This window comes from Mercurialis annua, linkage group LG6 (genome assembly GCF_937616625.2).
Source record: "Mercurialis annua linkage group LG6, ddMerAnnu1.2, whole genome shotgun sequence".
NCBI classification, from domain to species: domain Eukaryota; kingdom Viridiplantae; phylum Streptophyta; class Magnoliopsida; order Malpighiales; family Euphorbiaceae; genus Mercurialis; species Mercurialis annua.
The window spans coordinates 15,768,850-15,781,541 of record NC_065575.1 but is presented as its reverse complement, the minus strand read 5'-3'; the positions used below and the strand labels follow the sequence as shown (position 1 = coordinate 15,781,541).

Sequence of the window (12,692 nt, the reverse complement as noted above, 5' to 3'; positions counted from 1 at the left end):
ACAAATCCATTTATTTTTCTACTAGCCAATTAAAGAATATTAGAAATTAGTTGTTTAATTCATTGTTCCTTGTGGGATCGATACTTGGTCTTCAAAGTTATATTACTTGCGCGATATCATACACTTGCGATTATTTTCCAACAAGTTTTTGGCGCCGTTGCCGGGGAACAATTGCGATTAAATTAATTAAGAGTATCTTATTCTTAGATTGAGTTAGTTTTATTTACTTTTATACTTTGTGATTCTTGGATTTTACGTTGGTTATCTTGTTTGTGTTTGCGCAGGAGTTTTGGTTAGTGTATGCCTAATACACGACGTGCCAAAAAACCACTAGAACCGTTTCAGTCAGATTTAAAATCCTTCGAAAGAAGTATCCGAAAAACAGCACGAACATCCAAAACAATGGAGGACGACCGTAACCCTCCGTTGAATCATGAGGGGATTGTTCCACCACCACCACCACCACATGATGGTCTAGCTCTTAATAGGGCAAACGAAAGGGTTGTCCCTCTTCCCGAAAGACGTACCTTGGGTGAGTTCTTCTTACCCATCGTGGACAACGCCAACTATGGATATTTTGCACCTCCTATCCTCGCTAACAATTTTGAAATCAAGCCGGGAACAATTCAACTACTTGAAAGTCGTTGCCAATTTTATGGGTTGGAACGCGAGGTTCCAAACGCTCATCTTTCAAAATTCACGGAGGTGTGCAACACATTCAAAATCCATAATGTGACGGAGGATCAAATCAAGCTTCGTCTTTTCCCTTTCTCTTTGAGGGATAAGGCGAGGAATTGGATTCAATCACTTCCAAGCACCTCAATCACAACATGGAAGCAATTGGCACAAGCTTTTTTCAATAAGTATTTCTCTATGGGCAAAACGGCGAGGATGACCAAGGAAATTATAGATTTTCTCCAATTACATGGTGAATCTCTATACCAAGCTTGGGAACGCTTCAAAGAGTTTCAAAGAAATTGTCCGCATCATCATCTAGAAAGAGAGCATCTTGTCTCTATTTTCTACAATGGTACCAATGAGGGTACACGGGCAACGATTGATGCGGCATCGGGAGGATCACTTATGAAGAAAACTTATGATGAGGCCAATAACTTGCTAAAGGAACTCGCTACAAATAGTTGTTCTTGGTCAATCGAGCGGATGAGGCAACCACCTCCAAAGGGTATAATGACCCTCGAACAAACCCAAGAATTTGAAGCAATGAAAGCGAAGAATGCGACACTTCTAGCACAACTCGAGATGTACAAACAACAAGCGAATCAAAGGAATGATCAACTTGCGGTAGTTCAAATGGGTTGCGAGACTTGTAATGGGTACGATCATTCGGGAATGGATTGCCCAGTTCTACATCAAAACTCAAATGAGCAAGTTAACTACGTCAATGGGCAAAGGCAAGGCAATGACCCATATTCCAACACCTACAATCCGGGGTGGAGGAATCATCCAAACTTTTCATGGAGGGATAATTCAGGTCAAGCCAATGCCAACCCAAATATGGGAGGAGCAAATTTCCAAGGAGGAAACCGTGGTCCACAAAACCAAGGCAACTTCAACAACTACCGACCACAACACCCACCCGGTTTTCAAAATCGGAATGCGGATGAGGGGAGCAAAAATTGGCAAGCTTATTGAGGAAGTTAGAGCCGGTTTTAAGAACCAAGCTTCCGTCAATCATCATCTCGAGACTCAAATTTCTCAACTTGCCATCTCGCTTCAAAATAGAGCTCAAGGGGGTTTACCGTCTACAATGGAATCAAATCCAAGGGAGCAAGTCAAAGCTATTGAACTTCGAAGCGGGAAAGAACTTGATGATCCACATGCAAGTAAAGAGAAAGCGATCGATCTAACAACGGACACAAATGAGGAGGAAGTACGAACTTCCATATGTTAAACCGCCACCTCCTCCTCCATTTGTGCCGAAGGTCCCTTTCCCGGGACGATTAAAGAAGACGCCGGACAACCAAAAATTCCATAAATTTCTGGAAATTTTCAAGAAACTCCAAATCAACATAAGCTTTGCGGATGCTTTGCGTGAGATGCCTCAATACGCGAAGTTTCTTAAAGAAATCATAACGAAGAAACGGAGTTGGGACGACAAAGGCACAATTTCCCTAACGAAAAATTGTAGCTCACTCATCCTTAGTGACTTGCCCACCAAGCTTAAGGACCCAGGGAGTTTTACAATTCCATGCAAAATAGGCGATTTAAATTCAATCAATTGTCTATGTGATTTAGGGGCAAGTATCAATCTAATGCCTTTGTTTCTTTTCAGGGATATTTTTGGTGATCAAACATTGAAGCAAACATCGATGATGCTTCAATTGGCGGACCATTCACTCAAAAAGCCATACGGAGTGGTAGAAGATGTTCTAGTCAAAGTAGACAAATTCATCTTTCCGGTGGATTTTGTCGTACTTGACTATGCGGCGGATAAAACATGCCCTATGATTCTTGGGCGTCCATTCATGAACACGGGGAGGGAATTGATAGATGTGCACGCCGGACGACTCACTTTGCGTATCGATGATGACAAAGTGGAGTTTGATATGAAAAGGATCATGCGCAACACTTTTGAGGAGGTAGAATGCATGAAATTGGATATGATTGATGGAATCGTGGAAGAACTTTTCCCGGTTTCGAAAGTCATATTTCATTCCGATGAGACACATGAAACCACCGGGGAAGAATATTCCAAAGAAGATGAGCCGAAAGCCAAAAATTTGATTAGAAGAGAGAGCGTGACACCACCTTCTTCTATTTCTCCACCAAAGGTTGAGCTTAAAACGTTACCATCTCACTTACGGTATGCGTTTTTAGGCGAAAACATGACACTTCCCATCATCATCTCAAACAACTTGTCGGAAACACAAGAAGCGAGAGTTGTCAAAGTGGTGAAGCAACATATATTGGCAGTCGGTTGGCAAATTTCAGACATCCGAGGAATTAGTCCATTGGTGGTCATGCATAAGATCCATCTAGAAAGTGAGTCAAGAGCATCGACTCAAAGACAACGGCGCTTGAATCCAAATATGAAGGAGGTCGTGCATAAAGAGATAGTAAAACTTCTCGACGCCGGAATTATATACCCCATATCCGATAGTGCGTGGGTTAGTCCCATTCAATGCGTTCCAAAGAAAGGGGGAATGACAGTGATTGAAAAAGAGAAGGGTGAGCAAATTTCCACAAGGACGGTAACGGGATGGCGTGTTTGTATTGACTACGGCAAGTTAAATACGGAGACGAGGGAGGACCATTTCCCATTACCATTTATCGATCAAATATTGGAGCGGGTAGCGGGCCACGCTTATTATTGTTTTCTCGATGGATATTCCGGGTAGAATCAAATTCTTATCTTCCCGGATGACCAAGAGAAAACAACTTTCACATGTCCTTATGGAACATTTGCCTACCGGAGGATGCCATTCGGTCTTTGTAATGCACCGGCAACATTTCAATGATGTATGACCTCCATCTTTGCCGATATGATTGAAGATATTATGGAGGTCTTCATGGATGATTTTTCGGTATTCGAAGACTCTTTTGAGATGTGCTTGAATAATCTTGAACGAGTGTTGGCCCGGTGTGAAGAGACCAATCTAGTCTTGAATTGGGAGAAGTGCCATTTCATGGTAGAGGAAGGAATCGTCTAGGGGCATAAAATCTCCAAACGACGGCATCGAAGTAGATAGAGCAAAAACGGAAATCATCGAGAAATTACCACCACCAACTACCGTAAAAGGAGTTTGTGCTTTCTTAAGGCACGCCGGGTTTTATCGACGATTTATCAAAAATTTCTCTTCCATTGCTCGTCCTTTAACTAATTTGCTTGTTAAAGATATTCCTTATGAATTTACTAATGAGTGCCTTGTTGCTTTTTCTAGGTTGAAGGAAGCTCTTATCTCGGCCCCAATTATTTCATTACCCGATTGGACTCTTCCTTTCGAACTCATGTGTGATGCAAGCGATATAGCACTTGGGTGCGTATTGGGGCAACGGAAGGAGAAAAAGCTTCATGTGATATACTATGCGAGCCGAACATTGGCGGGTGCTCAACTCAATTACACCACCACAGAAAAAGAGATGCTTGTGGTGGTGTTCGCATTGGATAAATTTTGTTCGTACTTACTTTGCTCTAAGGTTATCATCTATACGGACCATGCAGCCCTTCGATACCTTTTTGCAAAGCAAGATGCTAAACCGAGACTAATCCGATGGGTGCTTCTTATGAAAGAGTTTGACATCGAGATTTGCGACAAGAAAGGAACGGAGAACCTCGTCGCCGACCACTTGTCAAGATTAGAGATTCCGGAACCAATTTTAAGTGGCGTAGAGATTAATGAAACGTTTCTGGATGAGATGTTAATGGTGCTTTCGGAGGTAGAAACGCCATGGTATGCGGATATTGCAAACTATATATCTTCCGAAATAATGCCACCGGACTTGACTTACCACCAAAGGAAGAAGTTCTTGAGCGATGCTAAACGCTTTCTATGGGAGGAACCGTACCTCTTCAAGGTGTGTGGAGATGGGATTTTGAGGAGATGTGTACCACTACAAGAGATGATGGCTATACTTAGTCAATGCCATTCGTCAGACTATGCGGGTCACTATGGTACATCAAGGACCGCCGCTCGTGTGCTAGAGTGCGGATTCTTTTGGCCTACGCTATTTCGCGATGCAAAAGATTTTGTTAGTCATTGCGATCGATGCCAAAGAGTGGGGAACATATCTAAGAGAAATGGAATGCCGCTTACCAATATACAAGAGGTAGAAATTTTCGATGTGTGGGGAATAGACTTCATGGGTCCATTTCCTATGTCGTTTGGAAAGCAATACATATTGGTGTGCGTAGATAACGTTTCAAAATGGGTAGAGGCGGAAGCATTACCCACTAACGATGCCAAAGTTGTGTTGGATTTTCTCAAACGTTTAATGAATCGACACGGGACTCCTAGAGCAATAATAAGCGACGGTGGATGTCACTTTTGCAATAGGCAATTCGATGCCTTGATGCGGAAGTATAAAGTCTATCATCGGATCGCTATTCCGTACCATCCTCAAACAAGCGGGCAAGTTGAAGTTTCTAAGCGTGAGCTAAAAAGAATTCTAGAGAAAACTTTTAATAGCACAAGGAAAGATTGGTCGCTTAAACTAGATGATGCATTATGGGACGGCTTTTAAAACGCCTCTCGGAATGTCTCCATATCGTATTGTTTTTGGGAAAGCTTGATCTTCCGGTGGAACTTGAACATAGAGCATATTGGGCCATTAAAAAGCTCAATTTTGACCTTAAAGCGGCAGGGAGAAACGTATGCTTCAACTCAATGAGTTAGACGAATTTCGGATAAATGCCTACGAAAACGCCAAGCTTTACAAGGAAAAGACGAAACGATGGCACGATGCTCATATCGTTCCTAAATTTTTTTCGGAAGGGTCGTTTGTCTTGCTCTACAACTCACGCCTCAAATTATTTCCCGGGAAATTGAAGTCATGGAGCTTTGGAATTGGAGAATGCTAGTGGTGAAGTCTTCAAGGTAAATGGACAATGGTGCAAACCGTATCTTGGACCTTTGACGGATCAAGTGGTGGAACAAATCATGTTCACCACTCCTCCATAAATTCCGAGCCACGGTCTAGCTTTTGACTAAAAATAAAGCGCACTCGGGAGGCAATCCCGAGAGGTTCGTGTTTTTATTTTATTTTATGATTTTGCTTATTTATTTTTGATTTTGTTTATTTATGTTGTTTCCGTTTAATTCCGGGGTGAGTTTTTGTTTTTGATAATACAGGTATTTAAAGGGTTTATAGCAAGTTTCAGAAGAATTTCCAAATGATATTTGAGCCATTTTGCCTTGGTCTCGTTCGAAATTCCTATTTTTCGAACGAGACCCTTGCAAAATAGCTCAAATATTGCTCAGGTATTGGTTTCTCGTTCGAAAAAGCAAAGGTTTCGAACGAGAAACATAAATTTCCTCTTGGTCTCGTTCGAGAATCACATTCTCGTTCGAGACCAAGGGAAATTTTCAGAGCCAAAAGCTCTCGGTTAAGGTTATTTCGAACAAGAATGGTTTTCTCGTTCGTACCCATGCAAAATTGGCCTTTTTCCCGTTCGAGAAAGGCATTCCCGTTCGAGAACCAAGGCATTTTTGCCTGGGTTCGATTAGGTTTCGAACGAGAAAATCATGCCACAACCAAACCTGATTAAAATTTCTCCTTTCCCGATCGAAAAACCTATTTCCCGTTCGGGAATCATCAAAAAATTGTGGGAAATTTGAAATTTTCATTTAAAAGCTTTTAAATTAAAGTGTAGTAGATTTCTTGGGACTTGTGTTTCTTTTGAGACTTGTGAAACTTGTGTTTGTTTGAGATTTGTGCTTTGAAAAATTTGAATTTTTCACTTGGATTGATGACTTGGCAAATCTGAACCATTCATTAGTGCTTAAATTTCACTTGGATTGATTACATGGTGTTAATCTAAACCATTAAATCAATTCAAAGTTATTAAATGGAAAGTTTGAATTTAGTGGTGGGAAATCTTGAGATTTGATATATTTTTCCTATAAATACCTTGCATTATTCTATTTTTTTTCACACACATTCTTCTTCTAATACTTTTCTTTTCTTATTCTCTAAATTTGTGCTTAGAAAAATTCTCATTCCGCAATCATGGTGTGTAGCAAAAATGCCGTAAATCAACCAATCCGCCGTTCAAGCACAAGAAATCAAGAAGCGGCTATTCCGTCTTTACCGGCTGTCGGAAGAAGTCGCTCAAAATCAACCGCTCCCTCCGCCTCTAGGCCTAGCACCTCGGCGATTTTGACGTCTCGTTATCAAGCACCTTTCCAAATCCATACGGAGGAGGAAGGTGACTTGTATTCGAATATTAAGGAGCGGGATTTGGCGGTTCCATTTGAAATTGATTTTGATGATATGAAGCGCCTCGGTATTAAAGATGAAACTGAGCGGTACTTAGACATCTTGTGTCTAACGGCGTTGGCCAAGGTAAGTCACCATTCTTACGATGAGATGACTCTTGAGTTCTTTTCTACTCTTCAACCGGTTCGCGGTTCTCCTACTTCCATTACTTTCCGCATCAACAACACTAGTCATACTCTTAGTGTTGAAGATTTAGTGGAACTTTTTGGAATGAGGAGAACGGGATTGGTCAATTGGGCTCAAGAGTTCGATCAAGTGGCAATTTGGAGGGAATTGACGGATCGTGCCGATTACAAGTCCAAGGTGTCGAAGATGAATGAAGTCAAAGACATCAATATAGTGGTGTTCTTAAAATGGTTTGGGCACTCTTTTGGCGGGCGTAATGAGTACTCCAAGGTGGCGAAGAGTGATCTTTTGGCGTTAAATGCCATTTTACATCCGGAGATCGACGCCTACCAAGTCAACACGGCTTATCGTCTTTTGAAGCGATTAAGAGCGGTTCCATAAGGATTGTCGAAGATTGGTTATGGATGGTTTGATCGTGCATTAGCCGAGAAGTACAATTGTATGCCCACGGCATCTATCTTGGCAACCTTCGAGTCCACTCCGGCGCGGATAATCAATATTTCCCATTTAGATGTGGCCGGGTACGTGAAAAGGGGGAGAATTATTCCCTATAACAAAAGGGTTCGATTGTTGTCAAGAGCCGAAAGAGAAGCGGCGGCACAAGAAGAGAGAGCGGAAGAAAAAGGAGGAGACGTGGAAGGAAGAGTAGGAAGGCGAGCGGGGAAGGAATCCGCGGAAACTTCTCAAGCCGGCGAAGCGGCTAATATTTCCGGGTTTGATCAACGGTTTTCTGAGTTGGTTGAACAAAACCGGACCGGATGGGAGCAAAACCGGGTTGGTTGGGAAACTAACCAAAAATTACTTGAAAACATCCGACGTGAGCAACATGTTGGTCTTGCACAACTTCAATGGAGGCAAGATCGAATGCGGGCACGGCTTAATCGGCAAGAGGATTTTCTTCGGGGTTATTTTAATGCCGCCGGCGAAGAGCGTTATCCATCACCGGAACCATCACTGGATCCACCGGCCTTTGACTAGAGCGAGATTTGTTTTTCTAAACTCAAACTCCTTTAATTTTCTGTTTTTATTTTTCTTATTTCTTAGCTTTGGGGAAATAACTAGAAATAGTGTGAGGAGGGGGGAAGAAAATTTTATCTTTTGTTTGGGTTATTTTGGGTGATTTATCTTTATTTTCAGCTTTATTTTTGTTTTTATTAGGGTGTTGAAGTAGTTATTTTCAGCTTTCTTGTTATTTTTTTTAGTAGAATGTATTAGGGTATTAAAATAGTTTATTTTCAAAGGCTTGTATCGCTCCAATCTTTATGAAAAGTGTTAGTTGATTTGGTGTGTATCTTAATTAATTTGTCAATCTTAGATTTCCCCGAATCGATGAATGTATGAACGCGACTTCTTAATTCGACAATTGATAAGCAATGCTTGCTTAATGACTTAATAATTCGTTGACATAATCCGATGAAATAAGGGCGAATTCAAAATTTAGACTTGTTCAAATCGTTGAAACATAATTGAATAACTTGATGCGGATTCATGACATGTCGATTGTTTATCTTTATAGTCGTTTTTAAAATTTTGGCATAAGTAGCATAATTCTTGTAAGAATTAAGTTTATGGCATAACACTACACACTTTTGAGAGTTTTGAGCTTAATTTCCTTGTTGTGAGTGTTGATTTCGTGTTTTATTCCTAGAACTTGCTCGGTGTCCGTTTAAAGTTACACGATTGAGTTTTCAACAATTAGATAATTATGGCAATTAGGTATAACCTTTCTTTTAGACCACTAAATAGACTACCCTTTATCCCCTAGATTACACCAATTTGAGCCTTAAACCTTTTTTATTGTTTTACCATATTTTACCCTTTACGGTTCTATATTTTACCTCTTTTGTTTACCTTATCGACTTGATACATTATTTGTTATAACTATGATGAATATAGGTGATTAATAACTTAAGATTAGTAAAAAGAAAAAGTGAACTACATTGTGCTTAAAAGATAGAGTTTGCGCCTTGAAAAAGATTGAAAAAAAAAGAAGGAAAAAAAGAAGAAAAATAGAGATAGAAATTTGCAAGTAATAGATCAAAAGAAAGAAAAATTCTGAGATTGCAAAAAACGCAATAAGTAGAGCGTAATTCAAAAAGAAAAGAAAGTTAAAAGTTCACATAAAACGCAAAAAGCGGAGTTAGATCAACCTAGAAGTTAATAGTAGTAATAAATAGTCTATTAAGTTGATAATTAGCCTTTGCTTTACTCCTTTTACCTACCCTTTTACCTTAGCCACGTTACAACCCCATAAAAGACCGTATGATTTTTGTTGATTACCGAATTAAGTCGTGGAGTCCGGGACTATGAGCAAGCCTATGGTGAGTATACATGTTCTCAATTGTGAGTTTTTCTTTGATATATACCCTACTTATTGATATATTGATGCCATTAACTTAGTTTTTACTAAATTGTGCTATAATTTGCCTAAGTGAGAAATTGATTATTTTCCATGTCCCACAAGTGATAGTGAAGCTTGAAGTGTGATTCAATTTGACCCTGTACTAATGAGTTAGTAACCTTTGTTATATTGAATTATATCATAAATTATTATTGTTATTTGATTGCATCATTATTTATTTGGCGGGTTTAGAAGTTTTGATTGTTCATATTGTTCATAGGATGGGGATTTCTATTATTGATTCATTGTTAAGTTATATGCTAAGGATTTCTAACATATTTTGTAGAGTAGGATTTATTTCTTGCTTGAGGACAAGCAAAGGTTAAGTGTGAGGAGGTTTGATAGGAGTATTTTACTCCTATAATTAGGGTCGATTTTACTCGGTTTTTATCACGTTTAGTATTAATTTTATACATTATTTAGCATTTTTACGTTTGATAGTGTTTGTTAGTGTTTCAGTGGAAATTAGATGAAAATCGAGTATTTGGAGCTAATTAATGATGGATTGAGCGTTGGAGTAAAAGCGTAGCTTGCGGACGAACAAATTAACGTCGTGAAAAAAAGATCAAGAAGTTTCGAACGAAACTTGTGCAGTAAAGGGATGTTCCCGTTCGAGAAAGTCATTCTCGAACGAGACTCAAGAAGAAATATGAAGGTTTCGTTCGAACCAAGGATGGGCAAACGAGAATTTGTTCTCAGTCAAGGCTTTTCTCGAACGAGACTTGAAGGTACGAACGAGAAAGAGGTGAAATTTGCCTAATCAGAATTGGACTTGGACTTAATCTCCTTTTACGACTCCAACCGAAACTCCTATTTCAAATTCGATTCGTAAATCGACTTAGAAGATTCCAGAGCTTCCTCCACTATATAAGGACCTTGTAATAGACTAGTTTTAATAATTAGAATACATTAGTTTTATTTTCGTTCTCTTAAAATAGCGTTTTAGCTTCTGTTTCCCAGCAGTTTATAAATAGTTTATTATTAGTTTCTGCAAAGAACGATTGTGAAGATTTCAAGTTTAATCTAGACGATTCTTCCGAAATTGACAACTCCGGTATTTATTGTTCTAATTATGTTTAATTCTTCATCTTCTTATTTGTTTAATTTAAGTTTAAGCATGCGTAACTAAATCCTTTGTTCGGGGATTGATATGAACACTTAGTTTTCGAATTGGATTAGGATTTATTAAGTGAGTAAAATTGTGTTTTAATTACTAAGATTAATGATTGAATTAATTTGATCACTAAGTTCATGATTTTGTGTTTAATTAACTAATTGAGAGATTGTTAATTAAATAGACATAGGTAATTAAAAACTTAGAGGAAAATGCCGTGAGAGCGGGTTGGAATTTATGTAGTCGTTGAGTTTGCTTCATAATTACAATTTAGCTCTTTAATTCAATTTTAATATTGTGAGAGCAGGTTAATAATTGATTAGCTAATTAGGTTGTGATTTTATTTGAATCTTTGAGGCTTGAGAGAGCGGGATTCGGTGCATTAGAATAGCTCGATTCACAATAAAATCACTAGATAAATTTTAATCCATTCTTTTACTAGTTTATTTGGAATTATCAATCCTTGACCTTTTTATCATTATTGTTTAAACCTCAATTTATTTGTTTAATTTCAGATTTTTAGTTTAATTACTTGAGTTAATTTAAGTTAGATTTTATTTAGTTTACACAAATCCATTTATTTTTCTACTAGCCAATTAAAGAATATTAGAAATTAGTTGTTTAATTCATTGTTTCTTGTGGGATCGATACTTGGTCTTCCAAGTTATATTACTTGCGCGATATCGTACACTTACGATTATTTGCCAACAGGGATCAACTACAAGAAATACAAAAATCAACAGGCATCAGGCCCACGCCCACAAGAAATATCCAGAATAGGCACCACAACAATAAAACCTAGAGACAGGATCCGGCCGACTGGGACCATCACAACCCTCACAATAGGCGACAAGCCTCTACCTCCAAGAGAATTGCAGAACAGGCAACATGCCTCCGCTATCCAGAGACGGAAATCTGATAGCAGGAGGCATTAGTCCTCCAATAGAGAAGCAGAAGAATTCCCCAGCTATATAAAAGGAGCAGAGGAATTCCTCGCTTAGAGAATTAGGGGATGCGAAATCCCCATTTGCACAGAAGATCAGGGATTTAAGATCCCCATGACCCAGAAACCACAGGCGCTAGCCTTCCTTCACCCAACCACAGGCGCTAGCCTTTCATCACCCACAGGCGCTAGCCTTCCATCACCAAGAAACCACAGGCGCTAGCCTTCCATCACCCAGAAACCATAGGCGCCAGCCTTACATCACTCGGAAACCACATTTCTCTAGAGACTCCAACCTCCAAGCTTTCACCTAAGAGCGCCAACCTTGCAACAACCATGGAGCCGGGGGCATCAAGCCTCCACCAATCAGAGCATATGAGGCATCAGGTCTCCACCAGCCAGTTAACCGGAGGCATCAGGGCTCCACCAGCTAGTGAATTGGGGGTATCAAGTCCCCGCCAGTCAGAGAATCAGAGGCATCAGGTCTCTACCAATAAACGAACAAGGGGCATCAGGCCTCCATCAACAGAAGAACCGGGGGCATCAGGTCTCAAACAAGCCAGAGAAGCAGGGACATCAGACCTCCACCAGTTAGAGAAACAGGGGCATCAGGTCCCCACCAATCAGTAAATCAGGGGCATCGGGTCTCCACCAGCAGAAAAACCGGGGGCATTAGGTCCCCACCAGTCATTAAATCGGGGACATCAGGTTCCCACCAACAGAAGAACCGGGGGCATCAGGTCTTCACCAGTCAGAGAACTGGGGACATCAGGTCCCCAACAACCAGAGAACCGGGGGCATCAGTTGACACCCAACCAAAAAAACAGAAACAAAGAAGCCAAAAGAGCTAAAACAAACATAGCAAACTAAACAAAGTTATGGAAATAAAGCGTCCAGAATGCCAAATGTACAAAATATCGTGACAACATACACAATCATCAATAAGAGAAAACGTTCAAAACGTGACAAACATATAGTACAAGCCTAACTATCAGAGTCCAAATCCTGCTCTAGGGTCTCTAAGTCTCCGTGGCTCCCAGAAGGCGTGTCACCGGATTAGCGCACAGTCTGCGCACCACTAGAAGACGAAGCGAAGTCTCCACGACCTCCCCAGATGTCAGATCCTCGACTACCATGGGCTGCACGTCCAC

At 40.1% G+C, this 12,692-nt stretch overlaps 1 non-coding gene across 1 annotated transcript; it reads right to left on the bottom strand.

Moving 5' to 3' along the window:
• Nucleotides 1–888: 888 nt before the first annotated feature.
• LOC126654180 (small nucleolar RNA R71) lies at nucleotides 889–995 on the bottom strand. The gene has a single exon (XR_007632437.1). It is a non-coding gene; the product is annotated as a small nucleolar RNA R71 (small nucleolar RNA).
• Nucleotides 996–12,692: the final 11,697 nt, after the last annotated feature.